The 19,566-nt window shown below is 47.7% G+C and overlaps 1 protein-coding gene across 1 annotated transcript in view; it reads right to left on the bottom strand.

Moving 5' to 3' along the window:
* SMOX (spermine oxidase) overlaps positions 1-11,894 on the bottom strand; it is a 49,802-nt gene extending 37,908 nt beyond the window's left edge. Inside the window, exon 1 of the mRNA XM_039551087.1 lies at positions 11,752-11,894. The gene's annotated coding sequence lies outside the window, so the exon portion shown is untranslated. The remainder of the gene's footprint in view (positions 1-11,751) is intronic.
* Between the last annotated feature and the right edge of the window lie 7,672 nt (positions 11,895-19,566).

Raw genomic sequence — 19,566 nt, forward strand, 5'->3', positions numbered from 1 at the left:
CACAAGATACAGGGCCAAAAGTTGGGCTCAACTTGTGGTTTCTGTAAAAAGCCTCCCTCAGTCCCAAGGGAATCCAGTAAATACATGGAGAGGACACAGTTCACATAGTCACTCTCCATTACCTTGAAAGATCCCCTTGGCAGATGCATCTTTTGCACCCAGGAATGTCCCTTGCAGATAACTTCTCCTGAGAATAGAACAGGTGGTGACAACTCATGCAATGTGCTCATATCCACATCTTCTACAAGAATCTGACTTAAGTTTCATTGCACCTTTGGAAAGAGGCAACCCACTCCTAAAGTTTAAAACTGGGCAACTGCAGTAACTGCATCTTCTCAGGGAAGAAAGGGAAGAGCATTTAATAATCAAATAGCTTCTCCTCTCCATGTACAGAACTGTGGAAGCTTTCTGATCCTGTCCACCGTGCATCTGCATGTACTGGAAACAAGCTTTAGGACCAGGAACATGCTGCAAAGTCCAGGTGTCACACAAACACACAGGATGCTTCTCTCTGTCCTATCATGTTGGATTTAAAAACAGGGATTAAGTTGCACCACATTTTATTAAAAAGAAATTCGAAAGAGATTTAACTACTAGAAGAAGTGTGCTTTGGAAGGTGAAGTTGCCTGGCCAACATGGGTGAAGTCTGAAAGTGCTGTAACTCTTTGCTCTGGGACTCTGGTACTGATGTAAATGCTGCAGACACACAGAGCCTCTGCCTCAGTTACTGGGACTGAAGTGACGGGGACACAGCCCCATACTGACACCCCTGCCCCACTGTGCATCTTCTTGTGCCCGTTTGTCACCGAGCACATCTTCCCCTCCCTGCTCCAGAGCAGATTAAGCTTAATACATTTATGCAGTTGTGAAGTGTCCTGCCTGTTATCCAATTAGGCAGCTAACGAGATCTGAGTAACAGCACGTAGGCACTGATAACTGCTGCCTGATATCAGTACAGATTAGACACGTTCTTTGTGTTCCCAGCCCGTGCAGAAGAAGGGCTGGGATTCGTTCAAAGGCTGCTCCGAAGACTGGATTCAGGTAATTGTTTAATTTCGTTTGGGATCCATAAACACATCACGTTTGTTTCCTCTTGATCTCCTGGAGCTGTCATGTCACAACTGTCCCATTACAAAACTCCTGATCAGTCTGGTGTGACTTGCTCAGTTGAACTTTCAGTGTGGACAGGGGCAGGTCTCATCACCTTTAAGGTCCCTTCTGGCATCAGAAATCTTTGGAGCAATAAAGGATCTGTGCATCACCAGGAAAAAATGTACAGGATTGATAAGGAGATTCAAAAATGCAATCTGTATTAGATCTGATGCTGTTCCACATGATATTCCCATAAGATCCACCTAAGGAAACATGAATTAGATGTAATCACCATAAAATGGCTGCATGACAACATCCTTCTCTGAGCGTAATTATCAAGGGTTTCTTATCTAATTGGGAAGGGCACTGGAAAGCGGGTCCAGCCAGGCATAAGAGCTGTGCCATATTTTCATTACCAGTCTGGATGACAGACTGGAATGTATGGCCATAAAACCCAACAGATGATTCAGCTGGGAGGATTTGCAAGCACCACAGTGCACAGATTTCAATTTCTAAATTATCTTCATGCACTGGTCCAACATCAACAACAGGAAATAATTAAGGAAGAGAAGCCAAAGGTACAAATACAGAAACAGGGAACAATTCCCTATTCAGCAACACTCCAGAAAAGACTCTTCAAGGGTTGAGGTAAAATGGTGAGGTTCAACAATGTCCAACAGGTGCATGAAGGCAAAGCCCAAGGGATGAGCCATGGAAAGCACTCAGCTATGCCTTGCAAAGTCCTGCCCTGAGCTGCTCACTGCCATGCTTTTTGGAACAGCAGACCTGAGAGAACCTTGTGGAGAACAACAAAAATAAAAATCACCAGGTGTGAGATTAAGCTGGATCCATTTAAACCAGAAATGTTCCTAAGAACAGACTAGTCCACGCAAGCAAGCAGGACACAGCCTGAGGGGAGACCTCTCCTTCCAAATCCAGCAGGAAAATTCAGAGTTTGGCTCCTCTCACTTTAACCCTCTCACTTTAATCTCTGTTTGAAAACAAGATAATGGCCATCAATGTGGGTGGAAAGAACAGGAGTCATGGACTTATCAACACAGAAAAATGGGGAGATACCAATTGGATGGGTGAAACACACACCTTTAAACTGCCAGAGGGCTGAGTTAGATTAGATATTGGGAAGAAATGCTTCCCTGTGAGGGTGGGGAGGCCCTGGCACAGGGTGCCCAGAGAAGCTGGGGCTGCCCCTGGATCCCTGGAAGTGTCCAAGGCCAGGCTGGATGGGGCTTGGAGCAACCTGGGATAGTGGAAGGTGTCCCTGCCCATGGCAAGGGGTGGGATGAGATGGTCTTTATGGTCCCTTCCAACCCAAACCATTCTGTGATTCCATGACTCTGTGGTTCAAATTTGCTTGGAGCACTGAGCTGGAAAGGCAGCAGCCAACAGACTGGAACACCTGATGTGAGAAGGAAATGAGGGAATGGGGGTTGTTGAACTTGGAGAAGAAATGGTGGTTAGTGGGGGATTCAGTTACTCTCTTCAGCTACTTAACTGGGGTTTACTGAGCAGATGGAGCCAGACTGGATGGCAGAAACAAAAGGACAGGAAACAATGGGAACGACTGACAGCGAGGGAAACACTCATCAGACAGAAGGAAAATATTCCTCACCACAAGAGCACTAAGCACAGCATCAACCTGCCACTCTTGACTAAAAAATGTCCAAAAAAGTTCACAAGAAACCTGCCTTTGATCCTGGCTCTGTCTGGAGCAGGAGGTCAGATAAGAGAGCTTCAAATCTCCTGTGCCACTCCACTTACTCTTCAGTTCTAAGAAATCTTTATCAAGGAACACTAGAGAAGTGATTTTGCCCAAGAGCCTACATCACTCTACACCTGTTCCATGCTAACAAGTACTTCAGACTCTAAAGCTGTCAATAAAATACCTTCCACATGACTAAAGATCCCTGTACCTGCAATTGACAGAGAAAAAAAGTGAGGAATGAAACACCAGAGCTTTCACTGCAATTGGAAAGAGAACAAGAGAAACTGGGGACTCACGTTACACAAGTTATCACACCAAAGCTCTGCAAGAAAACTGAGGAATTCAAAGATACCTACTGATGGCTCAAACAACAAAAAACAGACTGCTCCTCCCTACCTGCTCTTCCCACAGCAACAAACACGAATCAGTGCCAAAAGATGTTTCAGACCTGTCCAGACCAGCCTTCATTTTGGTGAGAGCTTCTTCAGTTGTCTCAGGACAAAGCCTCTCTGTGTGCAGACAAACATTTCACACACACTTCCTACTCTCTCACAGGAAGGTATAACAGGTGTTAATAGATCCAGAGAAAATGCTTGCACAATACACACAGGCAAGGGGTTTTTTTTTCCCTAAAAAATAAAGTGAAGGAGTTTACCTTAGCAAATAATGCTTCTAGTGCTGATCTGTTTTCTGTCATGTTTTGTATTTGAGTGCTACCTCTCAGAATAATCTTCACATCCACTTTTTACCAACTTTAGAAATGCATGAATAACTGAATCCTTCAGGGGAACAAAGGGACAGGAGGTACAAAACCAGATGCACAGGGTGTAATCACAGCAGGGAGGGAGAAAGGAAGGTCACTCCTGAGCTACAGCCGGCAGGTCAGAGCAGGAAAGCACAATGGCTGAGCTGTAATCGAGCTAATCATGGGGAAAGCCTCGGTCAGGGCAGCTGGCAAGGACTTACTTCACCTTACAGCAGGGAGGAATTATTCTGGAACAGTCAGAGATCCAGAATACATCCCTGTGGAAAATACAGCACTTGAGCAAGAAGAGCACATGCTTTGTTTTTATAGTGGGTAGAGAGACAAAGCCATAACAAAACCTTCCATGACAAAACACATTATTGGTGCTCTGTCCAAAACTAAAATGCACCCATCACACCCCAGAAGTCTACATGAGAGTCACAAATTGGCGTTTGCTGGCTCAGTATAGGCAGGTATCAGACAGAGCACTCCAGGCAAATTTTGGGCCCTGCAGCTCAAGGAAGACACAGCCCAGAAATTCCCAAAGGCAGCTCCAGAGGACTGAACAGCTCACTCTGTACAGTAACAAAAGGGCAAGAGGGCAGCAATTCTCAACTGCAGCACAAGAAATCAAAGTCAGAAACTAGGAAAATCTTGGTATTGGCAAGAACAATGAAGGACTTTCAAGGATCACCCAGGGAGGATGAGGAAAGTCCATCACTGGAGGCTCTTAACAACTGTGTTGGACAAACATCTGCTGGGAAAGTTTAGATAGATCTGACCCAGCCTTGGGGCAGGAGGTCAGATTAGACAACTTAAAGTCCCTTCTGGCCCTGCTGCTTTTTGCTCGTAACAGAAATATGACAACAGAACATGTCAGCAGCAGCCCCAGAGCACGCAAGCCTCCCTAACATTTCCATCATACTTTGAAACACTGTAAGGTCCCATGTGCAGCAGCTGCCTGTTCCCACATGGTACCTTCTCCCTCCATTCCTGGAGGAGCATTACAGGGAGAACACAAAGAGCTGGACTCAAAACAGGCCCGGGAGCAGGAGCTCCCCAGCACAGCCTTCCCAACAACAGAGCCCCTCTCACATCCCACAGCCTGGGGATAGTTATTAACAGGAGCCCATCCCCACCCTCCCTCCCATTTGCCTCCTTCCCATCTCACTCTGCAGTCAAAGCAGTTCTCTCTTTTTTCTCTTCAAGCATTTCTTCTGTTCCTCCCTGGAATAATTCCATGTGTAAGATCTTCAGGACTGGATCCCTGCCCACCACACAGCCCTGGATCCCACCCCAAAGGAAGCAGGGGACAAAAAGGGTAATGACCCGGTGCTTCACTCCAAAGGCCGCGGTCACACTCAGCCCTTTGTCAAGTTCTCTCAAAGCCCAAACAGAGACACCAGATGCCATCGTGACACTGGAGCAATGGTGTGAGCTCCCCACGACTAGAAAAGGACATTTAATTTAGTCTGCTGCAAGGACTTTATGCTCCTGCAAGCATTAATGAATGGCACAAAGTGTCCCATGGGATCAGAGCATCCGAGCAGCAGAGTACTCCGAAGTACCAACCTTTATCTCAGGGTTAAAGCTTGACCTATCACAAGGGATTTTAAGAATTTTTGCTTCCTCATGTGCCCCCCCCACACTCTTGGCTCATTCTTGAAAACCCAGTCAACCTCCAAGCTCTGTCATGTCCATCTGTGGAAAAACAAGGGAGGAAGATGACAGCAGAAGTGGTCCCAGGGAGAAACACTCATACGTGTGTTTGTGAGCACATTCCAGCTTACCCACACACGTGTGTGTGTTTGTCAGTACACCCTGGCACATCTGAGGGCACTGTTATGCAATCCCAGAAAACTTAGGTCCCAGATTGCACTCTCCTTAAAGGGCAGCCCTGGCTGTCTGTGTAGTGCTGACAGCAGCAGTCAGGGGACGGGCCAGGGATTGGATCCAGCTGAAAAATAACCCCATAAAAGTAATACTCTTCTGCCAGGTGTGTGAGCTCCCTGACCAAGATGTCGCACCCACAGTCACAACAGAACACGCACAAGAATAGGATGACCCCTTTTCCTCGAAGAAGCATCTTAAATCTGTGTAAGTCACCCATCAGCCTGTGCTGGAAAAGTTATGCAAGAGAGGAAACAAGCAGTCGGAGACAGGACAGCTCAGAGAAAACATCTCAGGGCAGTTCCACTCCTGAAGCCAGGCTCTTGCAAAACAACCCTCATGCCAGCTTGCCAGGCTTTCCCACAGGGTCTGTGAGCTTCAGGAGTTCAACTAAAGGATTACCAGGCACATCTTCCTGGCAGAGTCCTCTGGGATCACAACAGTGACTGATTCCGAAAAAGAAAATCCTGTTAGGAGAAGACTAGAGATCAAAGCAGGAGGTTACATTTATATCCTGGAACATGCATCCCATGGGATGGGAGAATTTTTAATTCAGTTTCAGACTAAAAGCCTGTCCAACAGAAAATCAGATGAGCACACTTGAATGTTGCACCTGTGCAACCTCTTTGGGAGAAAATCCATTCCCCACCTGCCCTGAAAAATTAATTTAACTGAACCAACTCTTATAAAGGAAAAGAAACTCCTCCTTTCCTATTCAATTCCCAGTCTAGGGATAGGCCAGGACCACCTGCTTTGCTTAGCACAAGGCATCTTCTGCCTTCATCAGGTACAAGGGAGCTTGAGTAGGTACTTCACAACACAAATGATCCAAAACCAACATGCTTTTATTTTCCCTCCTTCTCAAAGTGTGCAAACATCACCACATCCTGTCCAGTATCTCAGTCATTCCAAGCATGCCAGTAACCTACACTGTTCCATACCACTCAGCTCAATTCAGAGGACACACTTAAGGAAAATCTGGCATTACGCAGAATAATGAATGGTGAAGAAATTAATAACTAAGTATCCATTCTTCAAAAGTTATCTACATCCATTTCGTTTTCTACTTCATCAGCCAGGAAAACAAATATTTTCTTATTTCTTGAAAGGTAGTTCCTGCCTTTGAACTCAGTAAGTACACACACACACAACAAAAAGTAGAATTAAATGAACTTTTCAAGCCATTATAAAGGCTTTGCAGCCCTTAAAAGACCTATTGGATAAAAGAAATGAAAGTTACCAAATGAAAAATTCCCCACAAGCTGAAATTGTCTGGGTTTACGTCACTTCAGCTCTTTGGGCCCGCCACAGCTGAGATCTCCTCACTCACACCCCCCTCCATTTCAGGCACTGATCTGTTCTGCAGCCCCCAGTGCTCCCTCCTCCATCCTTCTACTCCAGGAAGTGAGAGGAAAGTGGTCTCAGAGCATGATGTGGAAAACTGCCCCAAAGAGGGAATATTCAACAACAACCCTGTGTAAATCACTACTCTGGGGCTGCAAAATCTGTTTCCCTCAGACCCAGCAAGCTGCCAGCCACCATCGTTTGGAATCAGAGAGCACCAACAATAAGTGCCTTGTTTAACTGAGACTTAAAGCAGGGCCTGGTAGCAGAGAACTACCCGGGAATAGCTCAAGGATCAAACTCCAGAAGAAAAAGCAGGGAGGGGCTTTTTGACCCCACTTGCATTATGTTCCTGCTGATGAGCTCATCACCTTCAGAGCAACCCAGGCCTTTCCCAGAGCCAAACCACTCCCTGCTGCAACCTTACAACCTCCCTTCCATCCCATCCTTGCAACCTCATGGCCCTGGCCCCAAGATGTCACAAAACAAAAACTTCAAGTTGCCATGAAAAATAACACCAAAACTGCACTTAAAAACAAGGGCATGATTAAAATTCACCAAACACCACCATATTTACTGCATTTAAAGATTTCCAGAGGAAAAGGTCACCGGAATATAGAGCACAGCTTCCAAAGCAAACGTCCCTGTCATGCTGCTGTCGGTCTCAGACAGCAAACACATTGTTATAAAAACCCCGTGTGCTGTGTTATCCACAGCTCAGGGCTGCTGGCTGAATCACAGACTGGTTTGGGTTGGAAGGGACAGAAAGCTTATCATCTTGTTCCACTCACCTGCCATAGGCAGGGCCACCTTCTATTATCCCAGGTTGCTCCAAGCCCTGTCCAACCTCGCCTTGGACACTTCCAGGGATGAGGCAGCCACAGCTTCTGTGCCAGGCCCACATCACCCTCTGAGTAAAGAGCTTCTTCCTAGTATCTTATCTGAAAGTCCCCTCTGGCAGTGGGAAGCCATTCCCCCTTGTCCTGTCACTCCAGGCTCTTATCCAAAATCCTCTCCAGCTCTGTTGGAGCCCCCTTAGGTGCTGGAAGGTGGTGAAAGGCATTCCCAGAGCTTTCTCTTCTCCAGGAGGACACCCCCAGCTCTCTCAGCTGCAGTGTTCCTCCAGCCTGCAGCTCAACTCTATCCCAGGGTCCCTCAAGGGCACTGGCTCTTGTGCAAACACAAGAACAACACCTCAGACTAAGGTTCCTCCAAAGCCACTCTCCAGAGCAGAGCCACACACCACGTGAAACACCTGCAGCACAGCACTGTGCTCCTCAGGTGCCACCACACCCATGGTGGTAACTGGAGTCGCCACGAAGATTTATTTTCCAAGTGGTTCATATTCCCACTCATGGTATTTCTGGAATATTTTCTTAAAATAAAAAGAAACCACTGGAATATTAGATTTTTAAAAAGGGGGGGGAAAAAAAATTGCAAGCAATTTCCACGGTGACTCCTGTAAACTCAAGATTTACTACTGTGCACACACCCACGTGCCCTCAACACCGAGCACGAATGCTCAGACACGGCAAAGCCAACACATCAACAGAGCCAATGAAAATGGGACACAAAATCAAGGTGGCTGAAAATTTTCATGTTCCCTCAACAGGAAGATGACAAAGATGATAACACAGTCTGGAAATGCTGTAAAGGTGGTTTTGAGGTGTCATTTGTTAAACTATTTGTGTCTTAGGATTCAGTAATTTGATTAATTTGTTGCATTTGGAGGTTTTTTGTGGTTATGCTTCCATTCCCATGGTGGGTTACCCACATTATTCTGTGCTTGGATTAGTTTTTGCACGCAAGCAGAGCAGGACAGATCCCTAAGCCACATCTTAAAGCCAGAGGTTTAGGCTCTCCAGAGAAAGAAGAGTTCAAATCCATTCTTCACCCACATCAACTCCAAGAGGCAATCGTTACAGCTCTTTTATTTATTATTTACCACTCTGACACAATGTTTTAGCTCACCAACAGAACCAAAAAAAAGAAGTTATTTAATTTCCATAGACGACTTCATAAACTTCTGGAGAGGACTAATGTTTGTGGCCTGTGGGAAAGGGTATTTCTACATTTTTCCATTTTCTGGTCTGTTAATTACAGTTACTGAGAGAAGGAGACAGTGGTGAGATTTGCGAAACACAGCAGGCTGCGTTTTAATATTTGTAAAAAGAACAGAGAAAATAATACCTCTTTTTTGTATAACCCAATCATACAAAGTAAATCCACATACTTCAGAAGTCAGCATCACAGTTTTCCTTAGATACTCACCTGGGCCAGCAGGAATTTAGTTGGAGAACCTCAGATTTGATTAGAAGGGATTACTTTTCAGTGAGATGATGGGAACAGAAAACATGAAATGATGGAAGGGGGGTTGAGAGACAAGCAGATACACTCCTGAAGCTGGCAGCAGGATGCAGGAATACTCCCCCAGGCTTCTGAGGCAGAGATGGGCAGGGGTCTGATAACTTTTGAGGATGGAAGAATGAGAAAAACCCAAATTACATTACTTGGCTAAGGTGGAGGTCAGTAAAAGCACCATCACACCTCTTAGATGCTGTAGGGAGCCCAGAAACCACCAAGTCTCCTGTTTGTAAGGAATGTTAACAATCTGACAGAGCTCTCCAAACTCTACCTCAACCCCTCCAGTGCCACCAAGTCAACTGAGATTCCTCCATCCCAGGAAAACACTGGGTTTCAGAGACGCCACAGCTAACTCATGACAGCACTCAGGCACTTTTTGGTGGGGGAGATACAACAGGAGCAAGCCCCTCCAGCTCAAACCAGAGAGACAACCACGAGTGCTTGCAGCAGGGCCGAGGACATGAGATCCCAGGACTGAGGACACGGGATCCCAGGCCACATGCAGTGTGTTTGTGGTGTTCCAGCCACACACTCCAGCATTCCAGGGAAGCATGGCACAAAGTGGAACAGCTCCAGAGCCACTGTTCCACGAGCCAAAGGATGGAAGGGGATAAAGAAAGGACTGCAGCCCCCAACAGCAGCCAGCATTTTCAGGACTTCAAAGTCTCAGACCTCTACACCCCTTTCCACACACAGCTTAGCCAAAATACCAGCTGGATGCTGCTCCAAACTCAAAGATGTCCAGGTAAACATTTGACCAGCCACACAATTATTTGGATCCAGGCACTGAGTCAGACCCAAGCCTGTTGGATTTTTGCCAGCTCAGTAGTCATCCAAATAGGCTTCCTAGTCCAGCTACCCACTCCACAACAGTGGCACGAGGGAAAGGCAGTGCTGCTTTATTTTAAGAGGCAAAGCCAGCTAAAACCACAGAGTTTGCTATTCCCTAAAAAACACGGTACATCTGTTCCACAGCAGTGCCATAAAAGATTAGTAAGTGCTGGCCTAACAATCTGGAAAGGGAAAAGGACCTAGGAGAGCAAAGTGTTATCACTAAGTCAATAAAACAACATCTGTAAAGGACTGAGAACGTAACAGCATTCTTGCACAATACACAGAAATGCTCCTGGGCTGACTTCTTGTTCTCCACTAAACCTGTCTGGTAACTCTGGGAACAGGACTGCGTCGTACAGACTACGGGAAAAGTGGATCAACAGGGTGAGCTAAGGACAGGGCTCTGGGCTCGACTTTGTTTGTGTAGGATCACAGAGTGGATGTGTGTTAGCCGATACATATGGTTTCACTTTTATGTAAAGCTCGTGTTTACATCTACTATATCAGGCAATTACAGCTGGTCCTAGCACTAGGTTTGAGACAACGTGTCTATAATCCACAGAAAGCATTTCTTGGGATGAGCAGAGCAAGGATGCAGCAGAGCACCTCTGTGTCTGGGGCTGAGGATGTAAATAAAAGCTTTGTTGTGAGGTCAGGTTTGCTAACTGACAATTGGCTTTATGCATTTCACTACCCGGCATCCAGCACTAATCCCTCATCTATCACACCGATCTCAAAGACGGAGCAATTCCAAAGGAGTCAATGGATTCGACTGAAAACACCAGATCGGTGTGTGAACCAAGCCCCCGGTATTTTAACAGCTTTGTATAAACAAGAAAACACCAGATACACAAACAAGCTGCGAGTGAGTCTTCACCGCTCGTCATTCACATCCCCACCACGGTGACTTCCCCACTTAACCTCTCCTCGTCGTGTCATCACCGGGAACGCCGAGGCGGGGAATGCGGAGGCACGCGCGGACCCGTGTCACATGCGGGAGATACACTGACATCAACACACGGAGGGGAAAAAAAACACCCCAGCCACCCCAAAATCCCAGCACAACCATGAGTGTCCTGCCCTTAGCCGAGAGAGCGATCCTTTCTCCCACCGTCCCCAAAAACAGCGGTAGGGATGACACCTGCTCTGCACCTGGGTTGGGGTGTCAAGGGACCGAGGAATGAGGGTCAGCAAATTCCTGGGGTGGTTTGGGGTGTGTGCGATGGGGCACAGGGAGTGGTTTGGAGAGGTGGGATTGTGGGACGGGGCACGGCCCCTCAGGGTGGTGTGTGTGGGATGGGGCACAGGGCTGGTTCCTCCGGGATCGTGTGTGGGATGGGGCACCGGGCTGAACCCTCAGGGTGGTGTTTGGGATGAGGCACAGGGAACGGCCCCTCGGGCAGGTGTATGGGACGGGGCACAGGGAAGGACCCCGGAATGGTTCGGGGAGGTGGGTGTGTGCGATGGAGCACTGGGAACGGCCCCTCGGGCAGGTGTGTGGGACGGGGCACTGGGAACGGCCCCTAGAGCGGCTCAGTGAGGTGGGTGTGTGGGACGGGTCCCGGCTCTGTACCTCAGACAAAGCCCCCGCCCTCTCCCCGCCGCTGCCCGGGCCCCTCGGGCGCTGCGTGCGGGGACCGAGCCGGGCAGCCCCGCCGAGGCGGCACCGGCCCTCCCGCCGCAGGTGCCGGCTGAGGGGGCCGAGGGACCCTGCGAGGGGACCCTGCGAGGGGACCGGGGCCGCCGCCCGCCCGCGTACCTCTCTGTGCGGTGCCGGAGGGGACTGTCGGGGTCGGGGCGCCCGCCCGGCTCTCGCCTCGCTGCCTCCGCGGCTGAGCGGCTCCCGGCGCGGCTGAGCGGCGGCTGCGGGCACTGCGGGCCGAGAACCAGCGCCGGCCTGTTTCCAGCCGCCTCCCCTGCGGCCCGCCCCGGCTCCGCCTCGAGCATCCCCCGCCTCCGCCTCCTCCTCTTTCCCCTTCTCCGCCTCCGCCTCCTTCGGCGCTTCCTCCGCCCCGCTCGTGATCTTGTGCAACTTGAACGTGAAACTCTGTGGCTGTGTTTCACCTGTTCGGTGAAAGAAGCGCATTAAACCTCATTTCCTTCCTAAGCGGGACAGGTCTTTTTCACCTTTTGCGGTTGCCGCTGTAGTTCAAGGCTGCTTTGATAGCCTTGCTCCGGGGCGTTCACCAAACCACAGAGCAGACCCAGCGTGGAAAATAACTTAATTCCTGAACAATTTTTTTCCTATTCCTGTCCAGACAATGAAATTAATCTCATCAGGGTCCACCTCACAATTAAAGCCCAGCCTGTGGACCAGAAAAACACAGCCCACCACAATCCTACCCAAACACCGTCACACTTTCTTATCTCTCACCATCTGGTTTCTGCCACTCGTTGATAGCAGTGTTCATGCAGTTGCACGAGGCAGTCTGATACACTGAAAAAAAATGTTATATAAAAAATCAAAAATAGGCGTAATTTTAAACTTTTTTCAGCTGAAAGACCCTTAAAAACTAGCAAAGAATCTTCTCCAATATATATATATAAACACTATAATACATAATGTGTATGCAATGTAAATACATGTATACATAATACATATATATACACTATATATACGATAATAGACATATTTTTATACATACATATATATACATATATATATATGTATACATACACTAAATGTATATTGGACACCCCATCCCTGGAAATTTTCAAGACCAGGTTGGACAAAGCTCTGAGCAACCTGGTCTAGTGAAAGGTGTCCCTGCCCATGGCAGGGGATTGGAACTGAATGTGTTTAATGTTCCTTCCAGCCCAAACCATTCTGCAATTCTGTATTTAATGAAAATAGTCTTAAATGACTCTGGGCACAGAGATTCTGCCATGGAGACGTTTTCCAAATGGAGGGGTAAGCCAAAAAAAATCCAATTCCAGTGTCACAATCTGGGAGATGGCACTCAGAGCCCAAAAGAAGAGCAAGATGTCTCTGCTCCTTCTGAATTTGTTGCCTTTCATGCAGCTGCAGGGTAAAAGTCTCCTCTCCAAGAAGCAGCCCTGTAAACACAGGTTTTATTAAATTACAGCTTCTTTCCAAAAAAAGTTTGTGACCAGGATTGAGCAATGTGTAACTCACGGGATGCGCGTCCACCGTGGAGCTGGCACACTCAGACATCCCGCAGCCTTCCCATTAAATGCTGGCTGAAATTGCTTTTGGATGCCTGGAGGGAAAGTCTGGAGGAAAGACTGCGCCTTGGATGGAAATCAGTCATGTCTGCACGCTGCCTTCAAGCATTTTAAGATTTTATAAAACACGCTCAGCTGCCTGCCAGAGGTTTGCACCTGCACGGCTGGGCTGAGGTTGCTGAGCCAGCTGAAACATCTGGGGAAAACAGCAAGAATAACATGGATTTGGGTTTCCCAGCTTCATCAGATATCAGACAACTGTGCAAACTTTTCAGTGTCATATATACAGTGCTTGCAGGCTGTTTTCTTCCAGACCTTGAGCTTCCCTGACTGCCCTTCACCGCTGCCATCACCACTGGACTCAAAACCCTTCCAAGCCCCTCGGAGCACCCAGATGCTGAAGCCACTGCAGTGTTTGACAATCAGTATAGGACAAGGGACAATATAAGAAGTATCTAAAGCTATTAGGGAGCATCCAAAGGAACAGCATGAAACTGGGGAAGGGTCTAGAGGAAAAGCCATACAAGGAGTGGCTGAGGTCCCTTGGTTTGTTCAGCTGGACACTGAAGAGAGACCTCACCATGGTCTGCAGTATCCTTGCAAGGGGAAGTGGAGACACAGCTCTGATCTCTGCTCTCTGTGACAGTGACAGGACCCAAGGGAATGGCTGGAGCTGTGTCAGGTGGGGTTTAGTTGGGTATTAGGAAGAGATTCTTCCCCCAGAGGGTGCTGGGGCACTGAACAGGCTCCCCAGGGAATGGGCACGGCCCCAAGGCTGCCAGAGCTCCAGGAGCATTCAGACAACCCTCTTAGGCACAGGGTGGGATTGTTGGGGTGTCATGTGCCAGAGCGGCCAGAAGCTGGACTGGTTGATCCTTGCGAATCCTTTCCAACTAAGGATATTCTATGATTCTGTGGCCACACACTGTTTGGGATGAGGTTTGTGAGCCTGCCAGCCATTGGGACAGCTGTCCCCATCCAGCACACCACAGGAGCCAGCCTGTGGCTGGTGGTGGGCTCTGCCCTCCCACCTGTGCCTCACAGCCTCAGCGTTGGGTCAGCACCAAGCCTACAGATGGAAGCAGAGCTTTGCAAATTAAAGGACTTCAGGGAAATGAGCCATATCCCTGTTTTACCCAGCTACATCTGGAAAGAGAGGAATTGGCAATGAGGTTGGTTATGTTGGCTGGTAAGAGCAGCCTTTCCCACCAGACCGGACAAAGTCCGAGGTGATAAGGAAATAGAGACAGTTTGATGGTCCAGCTTGGAGGTACCTATCTGGAGAGGATGGAGGGGAAGCCAGGATTTCCTGCCTGGAGTCCTCAGCATCTCACAGAGCAGCACCTGCCCCTCAGGGCTGCCTCTAATCCAGGCAGTGTTTGTTCAGAGCCGAGGAGGAGCCATAAAGGACAGACTGGTGCCCCCTGTTCCCACAGAGAAGCTGACCCATGAGGGATGCTTGTCATCCAGCAGCTGGGAAAGCCGGTGAGCCAATTCCTGCTGAATGGCACTTCTATTTCCTCCACAGCAAATAAACAACCATGCTGCAGGGCTGCACCAGCTCTGAGCTCACTTGGCTGCAGTGTGAAGGAGTTGAACTAAATCTAGAAAGCTCTGGGTATTAGGAGTCCCCTGGGCTCTACCCTCTTTCTCCAGTTTAAATTTGGCAACAGAGCCAGCCCTAAGGAGCTGAGGTGTTTTGAGGGTATGCGAAAATGCAATTACCTGTGGGAAAATAAAACTAAAATGCCTTGCAAGCCCGTGTTCAATGCACTAAGGAAGAGGAATTGACAGATATGACTGAGGCTGGTGCCTTGTGCAGACAGTAGTCCCAAGGACATTTGATTAAATCCTAAAATCAGCACTTTTTGTGCCTTTGACATTTGTTTTCTATGAGGTCTATGAGACATTTGTTTTGTTTATTCACACAGTGAATAAAGCATCTTCCTGGGAAGAACTCATGAAGGACAGGTTTATGAATGAAATGTAGAGTGAATGGTTAAAGCCTGGAGAGCCTAACCTAAAAACTAGGGAGGAGAAAGACCTCCTTGTGCAACACACCTGAAAAGATTGCCAAGAGCTGCAATCCAGAGACATAATCGATGTGGGGAAAGAAAAATGAAAGATTGCCTGGAAGGTCTCTTTCTGGAAGGGTTTTTTGCACCACAGAATGGACAGAAATAGCTCAGGCCTCATGTCCTTCAACTTCCCTTCAGGTGGGGAAGGAATTCCAGAAAACAAATCAGGAGAGCTCATGGTGGGCACATGGAGGGTGGGAGGCGACCTGGGCACTACATGAAGCTGTACTTCTGGCCAAGGCAATCTATTGGATGGATTGATGCTGCTTTTTTTATTTTCTGCCAAGCAAAATAATGACTTAAAGCCATTAAGTGATTGTTCTCTAGATTCCTATTGACCAACATAATGCCCCATTCCTAGAACTGTCAGGTGAGATGATCATTAAGCCTGGCGTGGAGCTTTTTTTAGGGAGATAAAGATCCATCTGCCTGAAAAAGAGAGCAGGAGTGCCAAATAAGAACAGGCAGCACAGAGTACCCCTCTGTGCTCCAAAACACCCCATTCCTGAAGTTTGGTATAAAAAGGTTTTGCCTTTTACTGTTCTCATGGAGCATTTTTCATCCTCAGATTTAAAAATGTTGGGAAAAGTGCTGTTATCTACTTGAAGTCAGGAATCTCAGTACAAAGACACCTGATATGAGCCACAGGGTGTGCTGTGCTTCAGAGGTTGCCCACTCTTGCTGAGATTTGGCTTTGGCATTCAGAGGGTGTCTGCAGTGAAAAGGCCTCATGAGTTTGGCTCAAGTTTTTTGGGGGATCCACTCACACACTGACATCTGGCAGGACCTCATGAAGTTAAAATATAACTTAAACAGAAAACGTGTAGCTCAGAACAGGAGGGTCCTATTTTCTAACCCAGGAATCGTTGTCCTAAGGGTACGTGGGTGCTGATTTTGGCTCCTGCTCTGGGCAGGGTGACGCACAGTGACAAAGCCACTTGTGCTTCCCCAAGCAGGACACCATGTACAGTCTGAAAACGCCTGTGTTAAATAACTGCAGCAACTCCAAACAGCCCAGCTGGCTTTTCCATCCTCTACACTGTTTGTTTACTGGAGAAAGACTAACCCCTTTTACCTGCAAAGTAGGCAAAGCAAACTTGCCATGAGGGCCCACATTTAATGCTTTATTATCTTTCCATCCGTCCGCAATACAGAATTTCCATGATTCATTCACCCACTTGAGGAACACTTGAGCAGTCAAACAAAAACATACATTCCCAGGAGAAAAACCAAACCCACGTCCGGTGCAGGAGACAGAAGCATGCTAACATAAATACAAAATCCCACCAGAAATTTTATCTGAAGCAAGGCTGAGGATCAAAAGCACAACCAGGAAGGGCAGAGATCAAACAGTATCTCCTCTTGTGGGTGTTTTTCCCCTTTTCCTCACAATCCCCTGACAATAAGTCAATAAAAGATTTTACCAAGACTACAAAGGGAACCTGAAAGCCCAGTAGCCTCCCTTTGAAAGTATATTCAGGCTACAGGCGGTTTCAAACGTCACCTCAGAGAGTGTGCCCTTTGCTAAAAAAGCCTTTGTGACCTTCCAGTCATCCCAGTGTAGCTGCAGCAGTTCACAGGAATGAGTAACAATGACCTTTGCTATTCAGTCATCATTTGACAGGCTGTTCAAGTGACAGGGAGCTCTCTCATAAATATTTCCCTGTGATGATGAACAATCTGGACACAGAACAACCACCCAGCTCACCTTTGTGGTTAGAAATAAAACTAGTCCAGGTGAGGTTCATCCTTACTTCCTTCTAGGAAGGTGATTTCCAGAATGACACTGCTCAAGCAGTAATTTCTTCTAATATCCTGAGAGCTACAGGCTTTAACACTTTCCTACATGGATTTCTGGAAGGATATAGCTGCTGAGAAAAGTATCCAATCCAACAATGGGGAAAAAATCCATGTGTGGAAGATCCTTTGCAATCTTCAATAAATTGGTGTAGCAAGCACACACCCTGAAAGCTTGAAATGTGCTGCTGTGTCTGCCTTATATCTGTCAAGCTTCAAGTCCCAGATACTTATTCTCACCACAAATTTCTCTCTGCTAAATTTAAAAATCCTTCATGATTCCATTTCTGTGAGTTCTTGTACCTAAAGTGCCCTTTTGGTTTCACTTGGATGAGGAAAATTGGAAATGCTTTCCCTGGATCACAGGCAGAAAGCAGGTTAAAAGGGGGCACTATCTCCTACACACACCTGTGTGCTGGCCAGGGAACAACCTGAGTCTCCACAAGTGGGAGAACAGAACTCACCACTCTCAGCTCCCAGTTATTTTCTCCTCAAGAACTTTGTGGGTTTCTCTGTATTTAATAACCTTCTTTGGATTTTGTTTCCATGAGTTGGTCTGCTCTCCTCAGCTAAATATTGATGATGCATCAAGGAATAGTAGCAATGGCACTCCTTTGATTTGTAGGGAGCTGGCTATTTTCATTCATCGTAGAATCATGGACTCATGGAATGGTTTGGATTGGTAGGGACCTGAAAGATCATCCTGTTCCAATCCCACTACCACGGGCAGGGACACCTTCCACTATCCCAGGGTGCTCCAAGCCCCATCCTACCTGGCCTTGGACACTTCCAGGGATCCAGGGCCAGCCACAGCTTCTCTGGGCACCCTGTGCCAGGGCCTCACCACCCTCACAGGGAACAGTTCCTTCCCAATATCCCATCCCTCCCTGCCTTCTGGCAGTGGGAAGCCATTCTCCCTTGTCCTGTCCTCCAGGCCGTTTTCCCAAGTCCCTCTCCAGCTCTCCTGGAACCCCTTCAGACACTGGAAGGGGCTCTAAGTTGTTGCTGGAGACTCCTCCAGGTGAACCCCCCCCAGCTCTCTCAGCCTTTCTTCATAGGAGAAGTGCTCCAGCCCTCCATGCTCTCACGTTCTTTTATTGTGTGACACAATGAACAGCTGAATTCTCAGCAATTTATCACTATTTTGTGCACCTCTAGCACATCCTTCACAAGTTATTCCCAGGAGATTCAGTCTTATCTCACCCAACATGCCTTCTTGTGAAAGCAGCTGTGAACATTTACACATCTTTGTCGACAATTCAGCACAGGTTGCATGAAACCACAATCACTTAAACTCTTCTGAACACAAAAAGAATCCAGGAAATGAAAATTTGGCAGGTGCAAAGGAAAGGGTTGAATGCGGAAATCTGGGAGAAGGCTTTGCCGCTGACAGCAGCGCAGCTCCTGCCTTTATCTCACAGCAGGTAGAGGAAAGCACGGTGGAAAAATGCAAACTCGTCCTGCGAGTCTTGTTTTGGATCTCCAGCAGTGGCCAGGTGTTCAGACAATATATCCCTCTTCCAGGAAATTTGTGGCTGGTTTGGGCGTTTCCCTTTAAAAGCCAAGGGTTGATACCTGCAAAAGCCTGGGAATGATCCTGAGACCCTCCCCTGTTTCCATCCCAGCCTCTGCACTCCCTGCCTCCCCTCCTCTACCTTGGCACTGCGGTGCCCACAGCAGCCTCCTCACAGCTCTCACCCCTTTTCCCTGCCCAGAGCAGCTGCGTTTCCCTGCCGTGCCCTGCTCCCTGCCCGTGTCAGGCTCCCAGCTCCTGAGGATGCCGAGTTCTGCAGCCCTCAGCACAGAGGCTGCCTTTGTGTTCTGCACGTGTTCGCTGCCAAGAGCTGTGAGCCATCCTGGCACTGCGCTCCCTAAAAATAGCCTTGCCCCACGGATAACCTGCCATCTCTTGGAGTGGCAGGTCTTAAAGATAAACCCTCGTCTAAACCCGCACAAAACGAGGCACGAAAACAGTCCTGGGGTGGAGAGGAAGGAACGGCCTAAGAGGTGTAATAAAGAACACAGGCTTGGTACAGCCACAGGCAGCCAGGAAAGCATTGCCAAGGGGCCTGGGGAGCAATTGTTGTGTATAACCTGCACATGGACGTAATACAACAACTGCTGAGCCACAGGGGTTTTTTTTACAGTCAGCTCCAAGTTCTGTGTGTGAAGACACAACACTACCAGCAAAAGTAACCCAAAAGAACAGCAATCCATCTGAAAAAGCTGAAAAAACACTCCTTCTTTACATAAGGATGCATATTTTGGATACAAAACACTCCCAGATAGCATTTTTGCCCTTCCACAACTTGCAATATATCCATTCACTCTTTCACATTTTATTTTAATAACAGGGGAGTCAAGTGAACTCGATTGACGGGCTGGTTCCCAGGGAAACACAAGCAACTTATTTGTCTTAAATAGCAGGCACAAGTGTTTCCTGTGTTAAACTACACAGCCTGCTGTGACATTCAGATCTCTAGGATATAATCCCAAAAGAACAGAATGTGTTT

Source organism: Corvus cornix, chromosome 4 (genome assembly GCF_000738735.6).
Source record: "Corvus cornix cornix isolate S_Up_H32 chromosome 4, ASM73873v5, whole genome shotgun sequence".
Lineage (NCBI taxonomy): Eukaryota > Metazoa > Chordata > Aves > Passeriformes > Corvidae > Corvus > Corvus cornix.